General features: G+C 34.1%; 1 long non-coding RNA gene across 2 annotated transcripts in view; it reads right to left on the bottom strand.

Annotated features, from left to right (window-relative positions):
* Positions 1-279: 279 nt before the first annotated feature.
* The window catches only part of LOC131403854 (uncharacterized), a 132,414-nt gene continuing 114,826 nt past the window's right edge, over positions 280-17,867 (bottom strand). The window contains exons 10-11 of one of the 2 annotated variants that reach the window (XR_009219591.1): positions 11,729-11,880; positions 280-320 (exon numbers count right to left, since the gene is read on the bottom strand). This is a non-coding gene — a long non-coding RNA (uncharacterized LOC131403854). Of the gene's footprint in view, positions 321-8,857; positions 8,923-11,728; positions 11,881-17,867 lie in introns of those variants that run through there. The other variant, XR_009219585.1, reaches the window with a different exon arrangement.

Consider the following 17,867-nt stretch of genomic DNA (forward strand, 5'->3'; position numbering starts at 1 on the left):
TTTCAAATACTCTCCACCCACAACCCACAACTGCTTTGTTTTCTTGTCCTCCCACTACACTGGATCTGTACATCACTATCAGGAAATCACTCCAAACCTTTGCTCTCCTGCTTTTATATGCAGACCATTAAGCACTGCTGGGAAAAATCATACCTCTGTACCAAATAAGTTTTCTCTGTTCAAGTTCACTCAACAATCCTTCTATTTGTTCTCGTCTGTCAACTCCATCAGCCCTTCTACGTGGCAGAGTCTCCAACTCTTAGACATTTTTCTCTATTTCTCCATTTTGTCCCCATGCTCATGCGCACCTCCATGCCCGTCTTTGATAGAGAAAATGTATCTTTTTAAGTTACAGCAAAGACAAAAGCCAAGTAGCAGAAATTCACTCAACCTCTACCTCCACCCACAAATGAACTGATCTTCATATACCACTTTCCCTCCTTCTTTTATATCTCACTGAAAGAAGGGCCAAGTTATCTGTTCAGTTTACTTTGAACTTAATAGAACTTTGAACCTCCTCAGAGACCTTTTTCCTCAGTATCTTTCTTTCTTTTATTTTTTTACCTTCAGTGTATAATTATCTCTTCTGTGTTAAAAAGAAAACCTCCCAGCATTTTTTTTATTTTCCTATGTATATTATCCTATCTTTCTCCTTTCTTCACATTTGTCCCCGAGAAAAACATTGTCTTCTCACATTGTGTGACTTTCTTTATCTCCCGTTGATTCCTAATTACATTTACTCCTGGCTTCTTTCCCCACAGTCCACAGAATCTGGTCTCAATGAGGTCAAGGTTATTGTCTCTAGTGCCAGATTCAGTAGACGTGTCTAAGTACTTTCTTCACCTGATCTCCCTCTGTGCCATCTGATTAATTCCCCTTTCTTCTCTTGGCCTTCTTAATGCTGCTCTTTGCTAGATTTTTCCCAAATATTCTGGTCACTTCTTTTCAGTCTTTGTTATCACAGCTTTTTCTGATTGCATATTAAGAAGTTACGAATTTTAGTAATATAAATTTCTAAATAACATTCTCAATATTATAATATGAAAAGTGAAAGTGGTGGTTTTCTTCTGAAAATCATTCAGCCTATTGACTTGATGAAAAGACAATTCACCAAGCCAGGTGAACTGATTTGCTTTACGCGGGAGCTTATACTCTTGAAAATAAAGCCTCTATTCTTCAAATGTGTCCTGAGAGAAAGTTATGTAAAAACCTTAATAGCAATATAATCAGACTGTTACCACACAATTGCACCATAAAGAATACCAGTCATGGATATAATCATGGAAAATTGCCAGACAATTGCAACATTAAAATGTATCAATCATAGACACAATCACACAAATGACTACAATCAGTAGTAAAATTTAAAGCAATTACAACTTTTAACGGAATTATTATGTGGGAAAATTATTTAAATAACAATACTGTGTTTCTAACTTTTACATAAATTCAAGAGAATGTCTCTGATACATGAATGCCTCCCCAGTAGAAGGGCACTTCTGCGCTAACCTCCAATTTCTTTCAAATGTCCTGGCCACTTAATTGTTAATGTATCTGAATGTCAAGTCTCAATTCCAAAGAAAGAGAGCTCCTAAAATGTAAGAAATAAGGTACACTCATATTAGAAAATTGTAATTGTGTCCTACAGGAGAAAAAACTGATTTCTAAATATTATAAGGAGATGACATCAAAATGGTAAGCTGTTTAAATAATTTTTCAAATGTGACTTTCTAGCTGTTGCCAAGACATGAGAAATTAGTAACACTGTGTATATAAAGCAAAAATGTAACTTAAGAGAAAAGCAAATGCCCAGAAGCTCATAAAACAAAAGCATGCAGTCACCCTATCTACTCATGTTTAAGATGATGTCTTAAATCATTTTCTTTTTAAATTTTTTTTTGTTTTTTGCTTTTTATCTTCTTTATTCCTATTCACAGAGGTCATAACAAACAGATATATTTAATTCAAGCCTCCCTATTTTTGACTAAAATGAAAATTCTGTTCAGTTGAAATTAACCAGTGCAAAATTGCCACAGGCATGTTCCAGACAGAGAGTGCCTGGGTGTCAGAGCCCTCTGCCTGTCTAAAAGTCCCACATCACACTCCAGTGTTTTCTCCAGGCAGGCAGCCCATCCTTTGATGAGTTGATTCATGCTTCCGATCTTCCTGCCTCTGGCCTTGACCTGAGTACTGTGGCTAAATACACTAACAATACTTAAATCTTCAAAACTAGAGAAAGTTAGGAAGGCATGAAGGGCGGTATCAACTTAGAGACAATAGAGCCCACAGAACACTATTGCAGAACACAAGTTGGCCCAAACTTGTCAAAAACTCTCTCTCAAACACAAAGCCTAGAAAATAGCCAATTATTTATTTAATTATCACATATATTATTTAAAATGTAAATATCTATGAACGTTTTAAATAAATTTTTTTTCATCAAGACATCTAGCAAAGAATCCAAAATGCCTTACTGATGCAGTAACTTTCCCTAAAAATATCTGAGTTCTTCACCCAAGAAGAAAGGAAAGGTGTATGTGAATATGGCAGGGCAGGAAAAGCTATAACAAAACTGTTATGTTGTTATAAGCTTAAGACCCCTGGGACGGAGGATCGCCAGAAAGTAGAATAAATGACCAGAAGGAATGGTTCCAAAGACAAGACACAGCTTAGGTCAAGATAATTCACATCAATCTTGCATCAAGCAATAAGCTAAAAATGTGTATTTTTGCCTCTTTCGCATGCATCCTTCTCCAATTGAACCCATATTCCCACAGCCCAAATCAAAGCTATTACTCTTATTGTCAATTCAGCTACATGATTGCTAAATGGACTTTCTTGATCTACCTTGAGAAAGTACTGTTATGTAAGAAATAAGCAGGTAGGTAATATATAGCATATAAACAAATTAGTTGCAAATGACCAAATTACTAGGAAACTCTTGTTTTAAATTCTACACTGTCAGAAAGAAATTCCTTTAGCTATGATTTTTATTTCAAAAAAAATTAAAATAAACTGAGACATTTTGCTTTGAAAAATTAAATATAAAGCCTTGTACACTGAAAACTGACACATTAAAAAAACCTAATGTCTGAAACTTGGAAACATGAATGCTTCAGAGGCCTTCAAATGAAAAAGGCAATTTAACTCACTTTCCTCTTTGCCTGAATATTGGTGCAATATTATTTAATGCCACTAAACCAGCTTGTCAGTTTTTTCATGTTACTTTCCATTGGCAAATGTATAATGTGTCCAATCTTTTATGGAGCTCTGCTTATATGCCAGGCACTTTACCAAATGCTTCGCATATGTTATCTCATTTAATCCCTCCAGCAACCCCTTTAAAATGCAACTTTTTCCCTATTTTACAGATTAGGAAATTGAAGCTCGGAAAGATGAGTACAACTAATTGCAGGAAAGGTAGAATAAAATCTAAATCTGTCTGACTCCAAAGCCAGAATGCTCAACCTGTGCAATAAATGTCCTCCCTAAATGACTAAGGTAGATCAACTTGCATCTAGAGAAAAAATAATTCAGCTTCCAAAAGTACATTGCAATGTAATTCAATACAGGAATTTCTAGTAATTTGAAAGAGTTAATAAGCTAAGGTAACCCAAATTGAGCAATATTTTACGAAGTTAATAGCCAATTCTCTTCAAAAACCCCAAGGTTGTAAAGTACAAAGAAATTCTGAGGAACAATTACACATTAAATAAAACTAAAGAAATATGACAACTAAATATAAGGAGTTATTCTGGAGTGGACTCTGGACTGGGGAGGGGGGCGGTGTAAAAAGTAGCTACAAATAACATTATTAGGACAGAAATTTAAGTGTGGAGTATGGATTAGACAGTAGTATTATATCAATGTTAAGATTTCTGATTTTTATAACTGCACTGTAGTATATAGGAGGTTTTTGTGCTAATGTTGCAGCTCTAAGTTTGAAATTATCTCAAATCGTAGCAAAATAAAAAGTGGCTGATAGATAAAAGCAAACAATTAAAATAAGTCAAATAGGAAGAAAACAATCAGATTGATAACACTTCATAGTTTTTATATTCTGACAAATATATATACTAGGATGAATAAGGAAGAAAATGAGTAAATACGTTGCTTTAAATTTTTCATTATTTGAGGGAATAATACTACGTATTCCCTGTAGAATTCCTCCAGGGGCATTATAGTTGATTAGTATTACTTTTTTTTTAATTGGAAAGAATCTTTCAGAGTCTTGCGTAAGAAGATTTGGCTACTACTTTAAGAGTTTATTATGCTTATGCTCAAGTAATCTTGAATTACAACATAAATCCCTTGAAAGAATATTGATAGTCACATAACTACTATATAAACTCATTGCCACAGTATTTTAAATATTCTCCCTTGATATTCTTAATCTCCATATAATATAGAACAATGCTGATATTTTAACAAGAATGGAAAGAATACTGATTGCTACTACCTTTGAATGATACGTCACTTCCAGCAAAGGCTCAAGATGAGAAAAGGAAAGAAAGCTGAAACTAAAGACTATTTTCCAAAACTATACAAACATAAAAATGTAAAGATATACCTCAATTTGTTGCTAGTAAAGTACAGCTAAGTGCATTCACTATCATTTTTTTTAAGGTTTGAGGTAAATATAAATTTTTTTTCAGTAAAAAAAATTCATATGAATGTTGGTAATATATTTTAAACATCTCTATTTAGGAAACTCAGAAAACAATTAGACTGTATAAGCATATCTGAGTTTAGTAAAGGGTCTGAGTGTAGTAGAGGGTACTCTATAAAAGTACACATACTAGACTATGTGCTCTAAAATTATCTTTTAAAACAAAGTTTTGACTGGATTTTGACTATTTTATATCTTTCAAAAAGAGATATAGGAAGCAAATATGTCAAAATGTCTGATAGATCTGGGTACAGGGAATAGATATCTCACTATTTTCGGTAAGTTGGTTTTCCTTCAAAATTAATTTTTTTTTAACTTAATAGTTTGTTAGAAGAGTTTTATTGGAAAATGAGGTGGTATTAGGAGAAAATGACTATTTATTCCCAAATCTTTGTTTTAATTTTCTACAAAACACTGGTGTTTGTAAAATCAGGAATCCTAGGTTTAGTCAGGATCTTCAGTCATCTGTGTAATATTTTTAACCTCTCTAGGCTTCCTCATCTATAAAATTATGATATCTTAGAATCCTTTAAACTCTGAAATTGATTCTCAGACATACTATAGAAACAATAGCAAGAGAATATTGTTAAAGCCAGGATTGTTGGGTTTAGAAATCTTCCAAAACTAACTTAAGTAAAAATAAAATGGAGACAGGAGAGGCAAGAAGTTTCGGCAACTCTAAGTGAACTGTAACCAGGACCTGAAAAGCAAAGACGGCTAAGCCCTTGCCTCTCTCAGGAGCTCTCTCGCTCTCGTTTAGACTACATACTTTCCTCTCTTCTTCTCTGTGCATGTCTCCTTCATTTTTGTCTTTCTCTGAAGACTGGCTTGCTCTTCTTTTCCATGCACGTGACCACATATTATGAGGTCACCAAAACCTCACTGTTATATGACTTCATTGACTGAATAGCCAACTAGGGATTTTGGATCTCAAATTCAAATTCCCAGGAGAGAGACATTTTGTCTGACTATCTGTTGCCATGCAACTGTGATCTCTTGGGTCACGGCCCAGTCCTCAGGGCTGTGGAGGCACATTTGTTCTAGCACAGATCCAACAATCAGTGAGATTTTGGGAATCAGAAAGTTTCTGCAAGGTAGGAACAAAAAGAGTGTGATAAGGTATGACAGTTAATAATGAGGATTATGAAGAAAAATAAAAGGCCAACCTGAGAGTGAAAATCACCCTAATAACAAAAGCCATTGTAAGAAGAACTTTAAGAAAGGTGGTTTGATATGTCGACTATGTAAGAGGTTCGATCCATAAGGCAATAACCAATATAACAGCAGTGAGTTCTTCTGATTTCATAGGGTTTTACCATCACCTAAGAATTCCACTGTGTGCATTAGAGAAGAAAGCATTGAAATACCTATCAGGACAAATAATAGCCCAAATATTTCAATCCAACAATCCTTCATTTTCAGCCTTCCAAAGATCTGTGGGATGCTTTCTAGGTTAAGATGCCAAGCATTAACCCATTCTTGAAATTCTTCACTTCATGTAAAGAGATCCACAAGAAGAAGAATAAAGATACGAGTTACAAATGGAGGTCATATGCTTTCATGATGTAGAAGAATAGATAAAAGAGTTCTCCCAATAGGATGATGAAGAGAAAAGTATGGGGGTAAAGGGGCAGATATGTATGGTGACGGATGGCAAGCAGACTTTTGGTGGTGAACACGATGCAGTCTATACAGAAGTAGAAATATAATGATGTATATCTGAAATTTATATAATGCTATAAACCAATATGACCTTAATTTTTTAAAAAAGAGAAAAGTATGAAGGGAATAACAAATTGTTCAGTGAGAAAGGGTATAAAAAATGTACAGGACTGGTCCAGAATCTTGGGAAAGCTGTCTACTCAGCTGTCGTCTCCTTCAATTCCTGGAAATCTTACTTTCAGGTCACCAGTTGGTGTGCAGGTCCAGTCAGGGTTTAGTGGTGTCTTTAGATGTAACTTATGAATCCAAGGGTCTATACCTTGGAGTCTAGTGACACAAGGGCTGGTTAACAGTAGCTGATAAGTTTCCTTCCAGTGAGGTTGGAGGGAGTCTTTCTAAAGGTGTCTTTTCCAGTGTCTACAGGAAAGTTCTGGGCTGCAGATTGTGATGTCTGGTGTTTTAGTCTCCCGGGAGTGCACTGTGGAAAGACTGTTCTACCAAAGTGTGATTATTCTCTATAGATTTGATTAGGCCTTTGCCAAATTGACGTATATCCCCTTTTATCAGCTGTGGATCAAAAGAAGTAGGGGCTAGGTGCATTGAGCATCCCATTATAAGGAGAACAGATTCTTATTGAACTTATGCAAATATGTATATTGTCATGAAACTAAGAATATTTAATAAGAATTTCAGAATTCTAGAGGGATCAGGTATGGAGAAAAAGATAAACGCTTCAACCTTCGCTGCAAAGATACACTTTACCAAATTGCTGTAAGTTATAGATTGCTTAAAAGAGAGGAGAAAAGAGGGTCCTTTAAATCTGGAAAACAAAATATCAAAGCAATCAGTTTCCCATTAGAATTTTAGAAATTCCCACCCAGTTCAGTGTTATGATTTGATAACCCAAAGTTATCAAAGACCTGTACTCTAAAGTACTTGTCAAAGTCTTTTCTATGAATCTCTTTGAAGATGAAGCACTTTTGCAGCCACAGTTCTTTGCCAAACCCCATCAGAGTAAAGCAAAAGCTGTCTATAAATGACAAAAGACTCTAAAATGCCCATTATTAAAGATCTGATGAGCAGTCATTATAATGCAATTGACAAAGGAATTTGGTTATTTTGGGGACATGCAACATTTTAAGATAATAGTTGGAGTTTGATGATGTTATATTAGGACACGTCCGATTTCCAGGAATTTTGTGTCATTTCTGGAGCACTAACAATATGTACCTACATAGATATGATGTAAAGAAGGCTTAGTATTACTTCTTATTTGATACTTCCCACGTAATTTAACATATCAAATAAACCTAATTAGGTTAATATCTCTCAGGTCAAAAAGACTGTATTTAGAATTTGATTCAGGGATGTTGGTTAAAAATATCAAAAGGTTTTAAAACATTTAATCCAAAAGATTCACAGATTTTTATGAAACAATATTTAATTATCCATTTAACCAAAGCAACAAAAAGATTTTAAGGGAAAATGCAGAAGGTTACATAGTTTTAAGCAAAACCCAGTTCTTTTTTTTTTTTTTTTTTTGTGAGGAGATCAGCTCTATGCTAACATCTGCCAATCCTCCTCTTTTTTGCTGAGGAAGACTGGCCCTGGGCTAACATCCATGCCCATCTTCCTCCACTTTATATGGGACGCCGCCGCAGCATGGCTTGCCAAGCAGTGTGTCGGTGCGCGCCCGGGATCCGAACCGGTGAACCCCGGGGCCCCACAGCGGAGCGTGTGCACTTAACCTCTTGCGCCACCAGGCCGGACCCAAAACCCAGTTCTTTTAATATTGAGAAAATTCAGCTTTTCTAAGTAATCGAAGACCTAATAAAGACAAAACAGAGAATCTTTGTTTTCTAGGCAAATTACTTTAAAGATAAAGAAACTTTCTTTAGAATTTCTTTTTTTTTTTTTTTGTGAGGAGGAGCAGCCCTGAGCTAACTGAGCTAATCTGATGCCAATCCTCCCCTTTTTTCTCAAGGAAGATTGGCCCTGGGCTAACATCCATGGCCATCTTCCTCTACGTTATATGGGACGCGGCCACAGCATGGCTTGACAAGCGGTGCGTCAGTGCGCGCCCGGGATCCGAACCTGCGAACCCCGGGCCGCCACAGTGGAGCGCCCGCACTTAATTGCTTGTGCCACCGGGCCGGCCCGCTCTTTATAATTTCTTATTAAGAGCAGATCAATAATCTGAGAAGACTTTGTCCTTTTAATAAAGGACTTTGTTCTTTGTACTTTTAATTAATGTCCGAATTTTAATTTTACACCAGTGTACTTTTGATATTAAAATTTATTTTTCAATAAATTCACTTTAATCTTAGCCAGCTTGACCACACATTAAAATTTCTTTTTAAAGATTCCTTTTTCACAGTCTTCTACAATTTTTTATGTCTTGTTTTGTCCTTTTTTTTTTTTTTATTTTGGAACAATCATTTTATTTTAGAACAAAATTACTTGCTTTTTCCTTCAACAAAATTCCATCTTCATTCTTCATATCTTCTTTCACTGAAAATACATAGCCTACTTTTCTTGCTTACTTTTCATTTACAGTCATTCTCTCAATTTCAAAAACTTATAAAGTTTATCTAGAAAAGAAATGAAGCAAAGCAGTTGTTACAGAATAATTACAGATTTTACCTTGGAGGGTGGCATAATTGCCTATGCATTACATTAAATGAATATAAACTCCTTCCACATAGTACAAAGTAAGCCATATGCTTTTTGGATATTACAGAACGAGATTCACTTGGGTCTATAGGTTCATCCTGACATTGCTCTGCCACACTGTTCATGATAGAACAGGCGGATAGAACAAGATCCCCACATTGTTGCTGAAGACGGCTGCTGTAAGTTGAGTAGGCAGAATAAAGATTTGAAAGATGGAACAACAGCGTCTAAACTGATGGCAGGGCTATAAATATCTGGGAAACCGTCACCAGAATGCCCAGCATTGTAAGTAGTTATAAGAACTGGGGGAAGTTCTTTTGAACAAAGATTGTTGCCTGGCTGTAAATCTGAAAAAACAGGCAACAGAGTATGAGCCTGTCAGAGAATGAGTACAGCCTGGCCTTGAGGAGTTATCCTTGTGTGCCTACAGGACAGCAAGGGTGGTGGTTCTTGCATTGGTCTCTCCATCTGGCTGCACAGACCTTTCTGTTGCTCAATTTACTGTAGTATAAGAGCAATGGTTTTCAAACATGTTGAATCATTCCACAGCAAGAAATCTAGTGTATATCATGGTCCAGCATTTGCCTATATATATAAAACCATATAAGTATCTGAAATAAAAGTTTAATAAACTGATATGTATTTCCCATGCTTAATATATGCCATATGTGCCTTCTATTTTGCATTTTATGAAATTATTTTCTTTTATTTATATATAATAAATAAATTTATAATAAATTTATCTATGAATTATAAATAAAGTTGAAGATATGTATTATCCATTTATCTATATTGATAAATGTAGATACCATGTACATGTTCTGTTTAAATAAACATTAATCATAATTTCTCAATGGTCTGTGACAATAGTTTGAAAAATAAAAAGTTACAGTGAATCCTTCCATAGTAGGAAAAAGCTCTCAAGAGAATCCCATTGCTTCTCATCTTTCAGAGGCTCCTGCTGCTTTGCCTGCACTCTCTCAGCGTCAGTGCACACAGTTTGCACAGAGTTAATTTATGTTTATCACTCTAAGTGTTCTGACATTTTCTCTTTGGTTCACCTTATATTCTCAGCTCTTCTTCCAACTTTTTTAACTCTTTGCTTTCCAGTGAAAACTAGGAAGCATGAAATTGTGAGCTATCAGATATTATAAGCTCATCTATTAGCATCCTGTAGTAGATTAGCAAACCCATAAACAAATTTCATAATTTCTAGAAGCATATTTCTCTTTACAGCAAACTTTTCAATGTGGCACAAAACATGTCTATTGGTGGACCCAAATATTGTTTGTTTCCCTGTATGTTTAGCAGTCAATGTCTCAGTGACTATCCTATCTGGAAATGATTTAGATATTTAATGGATATCCATTATTTAGTTTAGCTTAGTGTAAGCTTTTATCTTATTTACATTTATTTAAACACTTGTTTTTAACAATTATGTTTGGATTAGACATTAAAGAGTTAACCATCATCTTAAGTTATTTTTCTTGTTGACAAATTCTGTAACAGAATTATTTGACTAGTAAACAATTATTTGATTAGTAAACAATTATTTGATTAGTAAACCCAGATAGAAAAACTTGTATGCTTGTATTTCATTCAGTATTGATTACTCTGAAGACATGCCTGATCTCAGACAATGTGAACTTGAAAGACGTTTGGGTTAGTTTCTATATTTCTGAGAATTTTAGGAATACTTAATATATATAAATGTTTAATTTTGGCAATACCATCCAGAGGTAGAAAAATACCATACATATGTGTGTGTATATATACATATACATATGTATATATACACACACATATGTATATACATACAGAGAGACACAAAGATCTTTAAAATTTTTAGCCATGTCTCAGGTACAAAACCCAAAAGAATAGCTGAATCTAAATTGTGTTTCTGGCAGATGGACTAAGTAAAGTTTACCTGCTCAGAAGGCCAAAGACTTTTACTAAAGATTTTTTTTATTTGCGTGCTGTGAGGACCATTTTATAGCTGTTTTTGAAGTCATTTTTTCTTTTAGAAGCTTCTGCATAGGAATCAAAGAATGCATTCCATTGTCTCTGAGAGGTTTGGAATCCTCTCTTTTAAGGGTGCCCCTTAAGGTGGACTTATCCAAAAGAAAGTTTCTCCAGAATGGCTGTTACAATCGCAAATTATCCAAAAGTTCACCCATTTCCAGAAAGGCACAAGATCCTGGTCCATAGACCAGGTGGAACCTATCTTGCCTTTGGATTCCCTAAAACTTCTTTACTACGATAGGCCTTCTTGTTCAACAGTGCCTAAAACGCTGGAATCACGTTTCCCCGCCTTTTGAACAGGATGGGGCACTTCCCAGGACACTTCAACATACCAATCAAAATAAGCTTCCCGTTCCACTTGCTTAGTTTTAGATCTCTTATTTTCTAACTGTGCATGCAAATAAACTAATTTATATATTTCAAAAGAGCCCCATTGGGGCCAAGCAAGTTTTAAATCATCCTTGGTATACCAATGCCATTTCTCTAAAAATTGATATGCAGAGGGCCCATAATTTTTTAACATAAATCCAGCAGGGATCCCCAAAGAGAGCTGAATCCCTGTAGCAATAGACTGCATACTTCCTGCTACAAGTATGGACTCACCAAAAGAGGAAGTAAATTCTCTTAAACTAGTTCCAAAAGACACCCAGATAAAAGCCAGAACCTCAACCAAGGTGGAGGTTCAGAACTGAGAGGACTCACCTGGCCTGAGGCTGTCAGGGAGATGACAGAGCACAGGAGGCTCACACAGGGGTCTTGCTCCAAACCAACAGCAGCCCCAGAAATAGGTGGAAAGTCGCTTCACATCCCATAGCTCTAACACCAAATATGCCAACTTATTAAAAAAAAGACAACTGTAAAATAGAAGAGTAGCATTTATTTGGGGTCTTAGAATTGCAATTCAAGGAACACAGTTCCAGCAGCAGCTGGAAAGTCCAGACTTTTTATTAGCAAGAAAGAGAGCCCAGAACAGTTCCCTCCATTGTTTGTTAAGGAGGGTAAATTTCTGCTACAGTTTATTGGCTTACTCAAGGGCATATGGTTGCTACCAGAAAAAGTATGTTTTTGGACAGTCCTTCAGAAAGTTCTGTCTCAGCAAATAACTCCCTTTTGGCAAGTCAGCATGGTCAGCACAGTTTCATATTTTTAACAAGGTGAAGTCCAGGGTACAAAATGGAGTCACCACTGACAATTCATTTCATAGGTGCAAGGCTAAAGAAACTTCTCTCGAGTCTGATCATAGAAGGCCGTATAGACAATTCATTATAATCAGTCTGTTATCTCCTTAGGCGAGTCCTAAATATGGCATGGAGTTTGGGCCTATCTATCGAAGACGTGGTATACCCCTTTCTGTTCTGTTCTCTACCTAAAGAATACTGTGGTAACAAGTTCTATAGATAGTTACATTTAAATGAATAAGGTTACTTGCTCTGACTAAGACAATTTGTTAAGCATACAAGACCATTACATGGGTTCAGAACCCATCTATACCATTCACTAACTGTGTTATAGTGGTGAAGTTATTTAAACTCCATAAGCCACAGTTTCCTCACCTGTACAAAGTATTAATACTAGCAGTTATTTAATAGGGGCTATGCAGAGCAATTTAGCACAGTGCCTGACACATAGTATGTATTCAAAAGTTGATTTCTTGAAAAATAATTTGTATAATGGCCAAAATAGTGTTTACGTAAATAAGGTTCAGTATAATAGATCACCAATACTTCTAAAATAATTTAGATTAGAATGTGTAAATCATTGTATAATTTGATATTTCCCACAATAAATTTATCATGGAAATAGTGGTCATATTTAGCTTTCTGCATTTTTTTACATAAACGAGGAAATAAGTTCATTTTCCTTTCTTCTTAATGGAATGTTGTACCTTACATTTTCTTATGTTGTTTTGTGTTATTGTGTTCTTTTTTTTTAATTGAGGTATAATTGACATATAACACTTATATTAGTTTCAGGTGTACAACACAGTGGTTTGATATTTGTATATATTGCAAAATGATCACCACAATAAGTCTAGTTAACAACCATTATTATACATAGTTACAAATTTTTTTTCTTGTAGTGCGGACTTGTAAGTTCTTTATTAGCAACTTTCAAATATGCAATACAGTATTATTAAGTACAGTCAACATGCTGCATATTACCCCGTCTGGCCCAGTCATCAAGGCTAAGGAGGCACAATTTCTAATGGACAAGTTCTCCCAAAAGAGGAAGAGAAGTGGGGAGAAAATAATGCTCAATTCCTTTGCCTCTTCATATGATCCCTAATAAGAATACAGTTAAATAATTTTTAATACTTTCTTGGGCACTATGTTTCGTAAGGGGAGAATTTGGTACCAGCTTTGTAAGTCTGTAGGACCAGAAGGATCAGCATTAACTGGTAATTGATATTGCCTGTCCACAAATGTAAGATCTCAAATTTTAGGAGTTGAATCTTTAGAAATAATTAGAGAGCTAAGTTCTCTGTGCTGTGACTTTCTTCCCAAAGACGTCCTACAGTTACTCTAATCTAGAGAGAAAAATCATTAATAACTCTACTGAATGTTCTAAGATTATTATCTTTCAGATACTTGTTCTAAGATGATCCTATAATTTTTATCTTATTCTAAGATATTTTCAAGATTATTATCCTTCATATTCTTAGGATATTCTTATTATTTTATCTCCGATTAAATACACTTATATTTTAGTGGAATTTGTTATGTTTATTATCTGTGTCAGACACAATTGGTGGTTTAATCAACAATCGTCTCATACCCCTTTTGTGTTTTTTAAAAGAACACAGAGTTTAAATACCTGGTGGTCCGGGACAAGAAAATATTTATTTATCTAAAAATAAATCTTGGTAAACTTATATATAATTTTATGAAATCTGGACAAGGAGACATGAAGGAAAAATACCAGGTTTGTGGCAGTGGGGGAAGTTAAGGTTCTGAGAAAGTTTACCTTACTCCCTCAAGAAAACGACATTCTTCTGGCCTTTGCTATTTCTTACAGAAGAACATTCTTGTCCAAATGATTTAGACCATAAGACGGCAAATGTGAAAACAAAATTCAATAGGACAACGTGAAGGGTAAAGTAACCTGTGCCTTTGAGAACAATAAGTCACGGAATTAACCCAACTTGGCCTTTTTGTAATGAGAGATAATAAATCCAACCTATATTTAAGCCAGTGTTAAGTTGTGTCCTCTGTTATTTGAAACTCATCATTCTATCAATTTTATCCAAGTAGCGTATTCTCTTAAGTATTTTAAACAGTTTTTGCTTATCTTTTTCTTTCCTTGTATAATTTTTATTTTACTCCTTTCATTTTGTATCACTACTTCTGAGGGAGAAGAGCACATAGGGAAGCAGGAGGCACACATTTGAGACTTCATTGTGAAGGGCAAGATGTAAAAGAAAAAGAAAATTTATTTTTCCAAAGGAAGAAAAAAAGACATGATAAAAAGAGAAGACAAATCAAAGCCTCTTTCCCTGAAAAGAGTAGTATCCATTAAATAAACTGCACTTCAAAATATTAACAGAAGAGAGAACTCTTGAACAGAGAAACCTAATTAGCCATCTGAAAGTCTTGTATGTAGACATTTGTTATTGCCAATCCAGAATAATTTTTTTCAAATACTGAATCAACTGAAAATTGCAGAGTACTTCCATATGGACCTAATATAAAAAGAAAACAAGAAAAGGAGAATCAAAACATCTCAACTGATAAAAATTCTCTCTAATAAAAGATCTAACAAGGAAATTAATTAATTAACTAAACAATTAAAGTAAAACCTTTAACACAACACTCCAAACTGAATTAAACAAGCTTAAGGAAAAACTTGCATTAAAAAACTTTGAATTATAAATTCCAAAATTTAGAACAGAAATGGACATCTAAGTTCATTCACTCTGAAAATAAGTTTTCAATATTAAGATAAATATTAACATGTGTTAATATTAGCTACATTACAGAGTGTCCAAGAGAGAAAAGCTTAAACGTCAAAGTTAATAAGGAAGATTTAGGAAAGGCATTCTAACAACTAAGACAAACCAAAATTGAAATAATGAAAGAAACAAAGTGTTCAGAGAGAAATTGATCAATATAGGCAAAGAAGATAAAAGACAGGCATAGTTGGAGATATTAAAGACTAAAATAAAATAATTGAAAATATTTTAAACCATAATTCAAAAACATTCAGAAACAAAGAAGTCCCGAAGCTATGTAATTGAAGAGATCACCATATACTGAAAAAAATATGCCCTTTAATGTTTAGCTTCAATATCTTTCTTTAAGCATAAAGAAAATTATCCTTGGAATATTCGTGCAAAAAGACAAAGTCACATATCAATGAAAGAAAATCTGATGACATCAAAATTCTAGACAAGGACGTTGAAACCAAGACAAAGGTGGGACCTTTGTTCCAATAACTCAAGGAAAGAAAGTGTGAGCTACGAGTGTTAAATCAGCAAAACTGTCTTTCAAGTGTCAAGTCTATAGAAACTGTTTAATCCTGTAAGAACTCCAGGAATACTGTATGAGCCCTTCCTGCAAAATCAATTACAGGACAAGCTTACTCCACTCAAGACGTGATTGAAGAAACTTGAGCAAAAGGACTGATTTTCAGCACTGAATATATTTAACTGTAGGTCTAAGATTAAAACAGAGGTGGTAACAATGGTTGAAGAACAAGGGTGAGAACAAGGATAAAACAGCAATTGAAACAGAAGGATTTAAAATATTATGAGAATACTGTGCAAAACTTTATGCAGATAAATGCCAAAACTTAGATGAAATAGATAATATCTCAGAAAAATATAATTTATCAAATTTGATTATAATAGAGACAAAAAGTTTAAACAGATGATTTGCATATGACAAAGAGAGAAAGAGAGAGAATGGAAAGGCAGAAAGACAGAAAGAGACACAGAAAGAGTGAGAGAGTTATTAAAGAACTACCCAATAAAAAAGCATCACATCCAGATGATTCCATAGAGAATTCTATCAAAACTTCAAAGATTAGATAATTCCAATGCTGTATAAATTGTTACAGAACGTAGAAAATTAAGGAACACTTTAAAATATTTTTAGAAAGCAAGAATAGCATTGATTCCTAAACTGAAAAAATTTAGCACATACCAATTTTGTTTCTTAACATCAATCTAAAAATCTTAAATAAAACATTAGCAAACAAAATCTAATACTACATTAAGAAAAGATATAGCATCATTAATTGAAGTTTATTTAATAAATCTAAAGATAGAAATTCATTTGTAAAACTCACTATATTGATAGATATAAAAGAAAAATACATAATTATCTCCATAGATGCTAAAAAGCCCGTGATAAAATCCAACACCCGTTTCTGATTAAAATTTATTCAATAATATAGAAATATACACACATACATATAACATTATATACTCAGCCCTAAAGCCAGCATCTTAATGTGGAAGAAAAAGAGATATACCCATCAAGTTCAAGAATAAAGCATGAATACTTTCTATCTCCACTATTATTTAACAATAAATTAGAGGTATTGCCCATGAAATTAGATTAGAAGAAACAATTAGAGGCACGAGAATTGGAAAAGAAAAAGAAACCCCAAATGAATCAGTGATCTAAATACACAAATTAAATCTATGCAATTACCAGGGAAAAATACATGGTATTCCTTTATAAACTGGGTGAAAAAAAGTCTACCTATAACTCAAAATCCTGATGCAATGAAAGGAAATATTGAAAAAAAATTCTGTATGACATCCCCCCAAAAAAAACATGGAAATAAAATTGATACATAGAAAGGAAATTATTTGTATATATCACAGGTAAAAAGTGATCATTCTAAGTATTTAAAGAACATTTTAAATTACAGGGGAAAATACCAAAACCAAATAAAAATAAAGGCAAAAGATATAAATGGCTTACAAAAAGAGACACAAGAGACATACAAATGACCTTTAAACATATGAAAAGACATTTAACTTCACTCATGATAAGAGAATTTCATATTTATCTCACCTATACTAAGATTCCATATATTCTTTATCAGATTTATAAAACACAAAAGTTTGAGAACACTTTGTTTGAAGGCTTTGGAAACAAGTACTTCCATATATTGCTGATATAAATACAACATAGATTCAGCTCTCTGGGAAGAATTTGGCAGTATCTAACAAAACTTCAAATTTAGGAATTTACTGTTAAGATACACTTACAAAAATACAATTAAAAAATGTAGCCCATATACAGGAGATTGACTGAATAAATGACTGTTCACCACAAAATGAAGTTCTATGCAGTTTTAAACCAAAATATGAAGAAAATTTCTATGAACTCATATGCAGTGATTTTCAGGACAAGCTCTTTAGTGAAAAAAAAAATTAACTTCAATAAAGTACCTATAATGCACTCCTTTTTTGGATAAGAAAGAATGAGAAGGAATATTTAGTATATATTGCTTTAATTTTGAAAAAATAAGTACAGGAAGTGAAAACCTGAAGCCAATGAAATGACTACCTGCAGGGGGGTGAGTGGCAATGGCTTGGAAATGGATAGAAAAAAACGCGGGTCCCTTGGAGAAATATTGATTCCGGGGCTAAGGCAAGGAAAGTACAAGGTAAGACTAGAAAGTCTTCTTGTTACAGAAAGTAAGGAATTTCTTTTAAAAATTATAGGTACATATCAAAAGGATCCTGGAGCATGCATGAATAGGCTCCCACTGGCCAAATGGGGAATGGCTTGGCTATCAATCTGAATAAGAACATAACACACTGCAATAAGAAAGGAACCTAATATGTATATTGCTATTAAATAATAGTAATTACAAAGTGAGGAAA

This window comes from Diceros bicornis, unplaced genomic scaffold (assembly GCF_020826845.1).
Source record: "Diceros bicornis minor isolate mBicDic1 unplaced genomic scaffold, mDicBic1.mat.cur scaffold_93_ctg1, whole genome shotgun sequence".
Taxonomy (NCBI): Eukaryota; Metazoa; Chordata; class Mammalia; order Perissodactyla; family Rhinocerotidae; genus Diceros; species Diceros bicornis.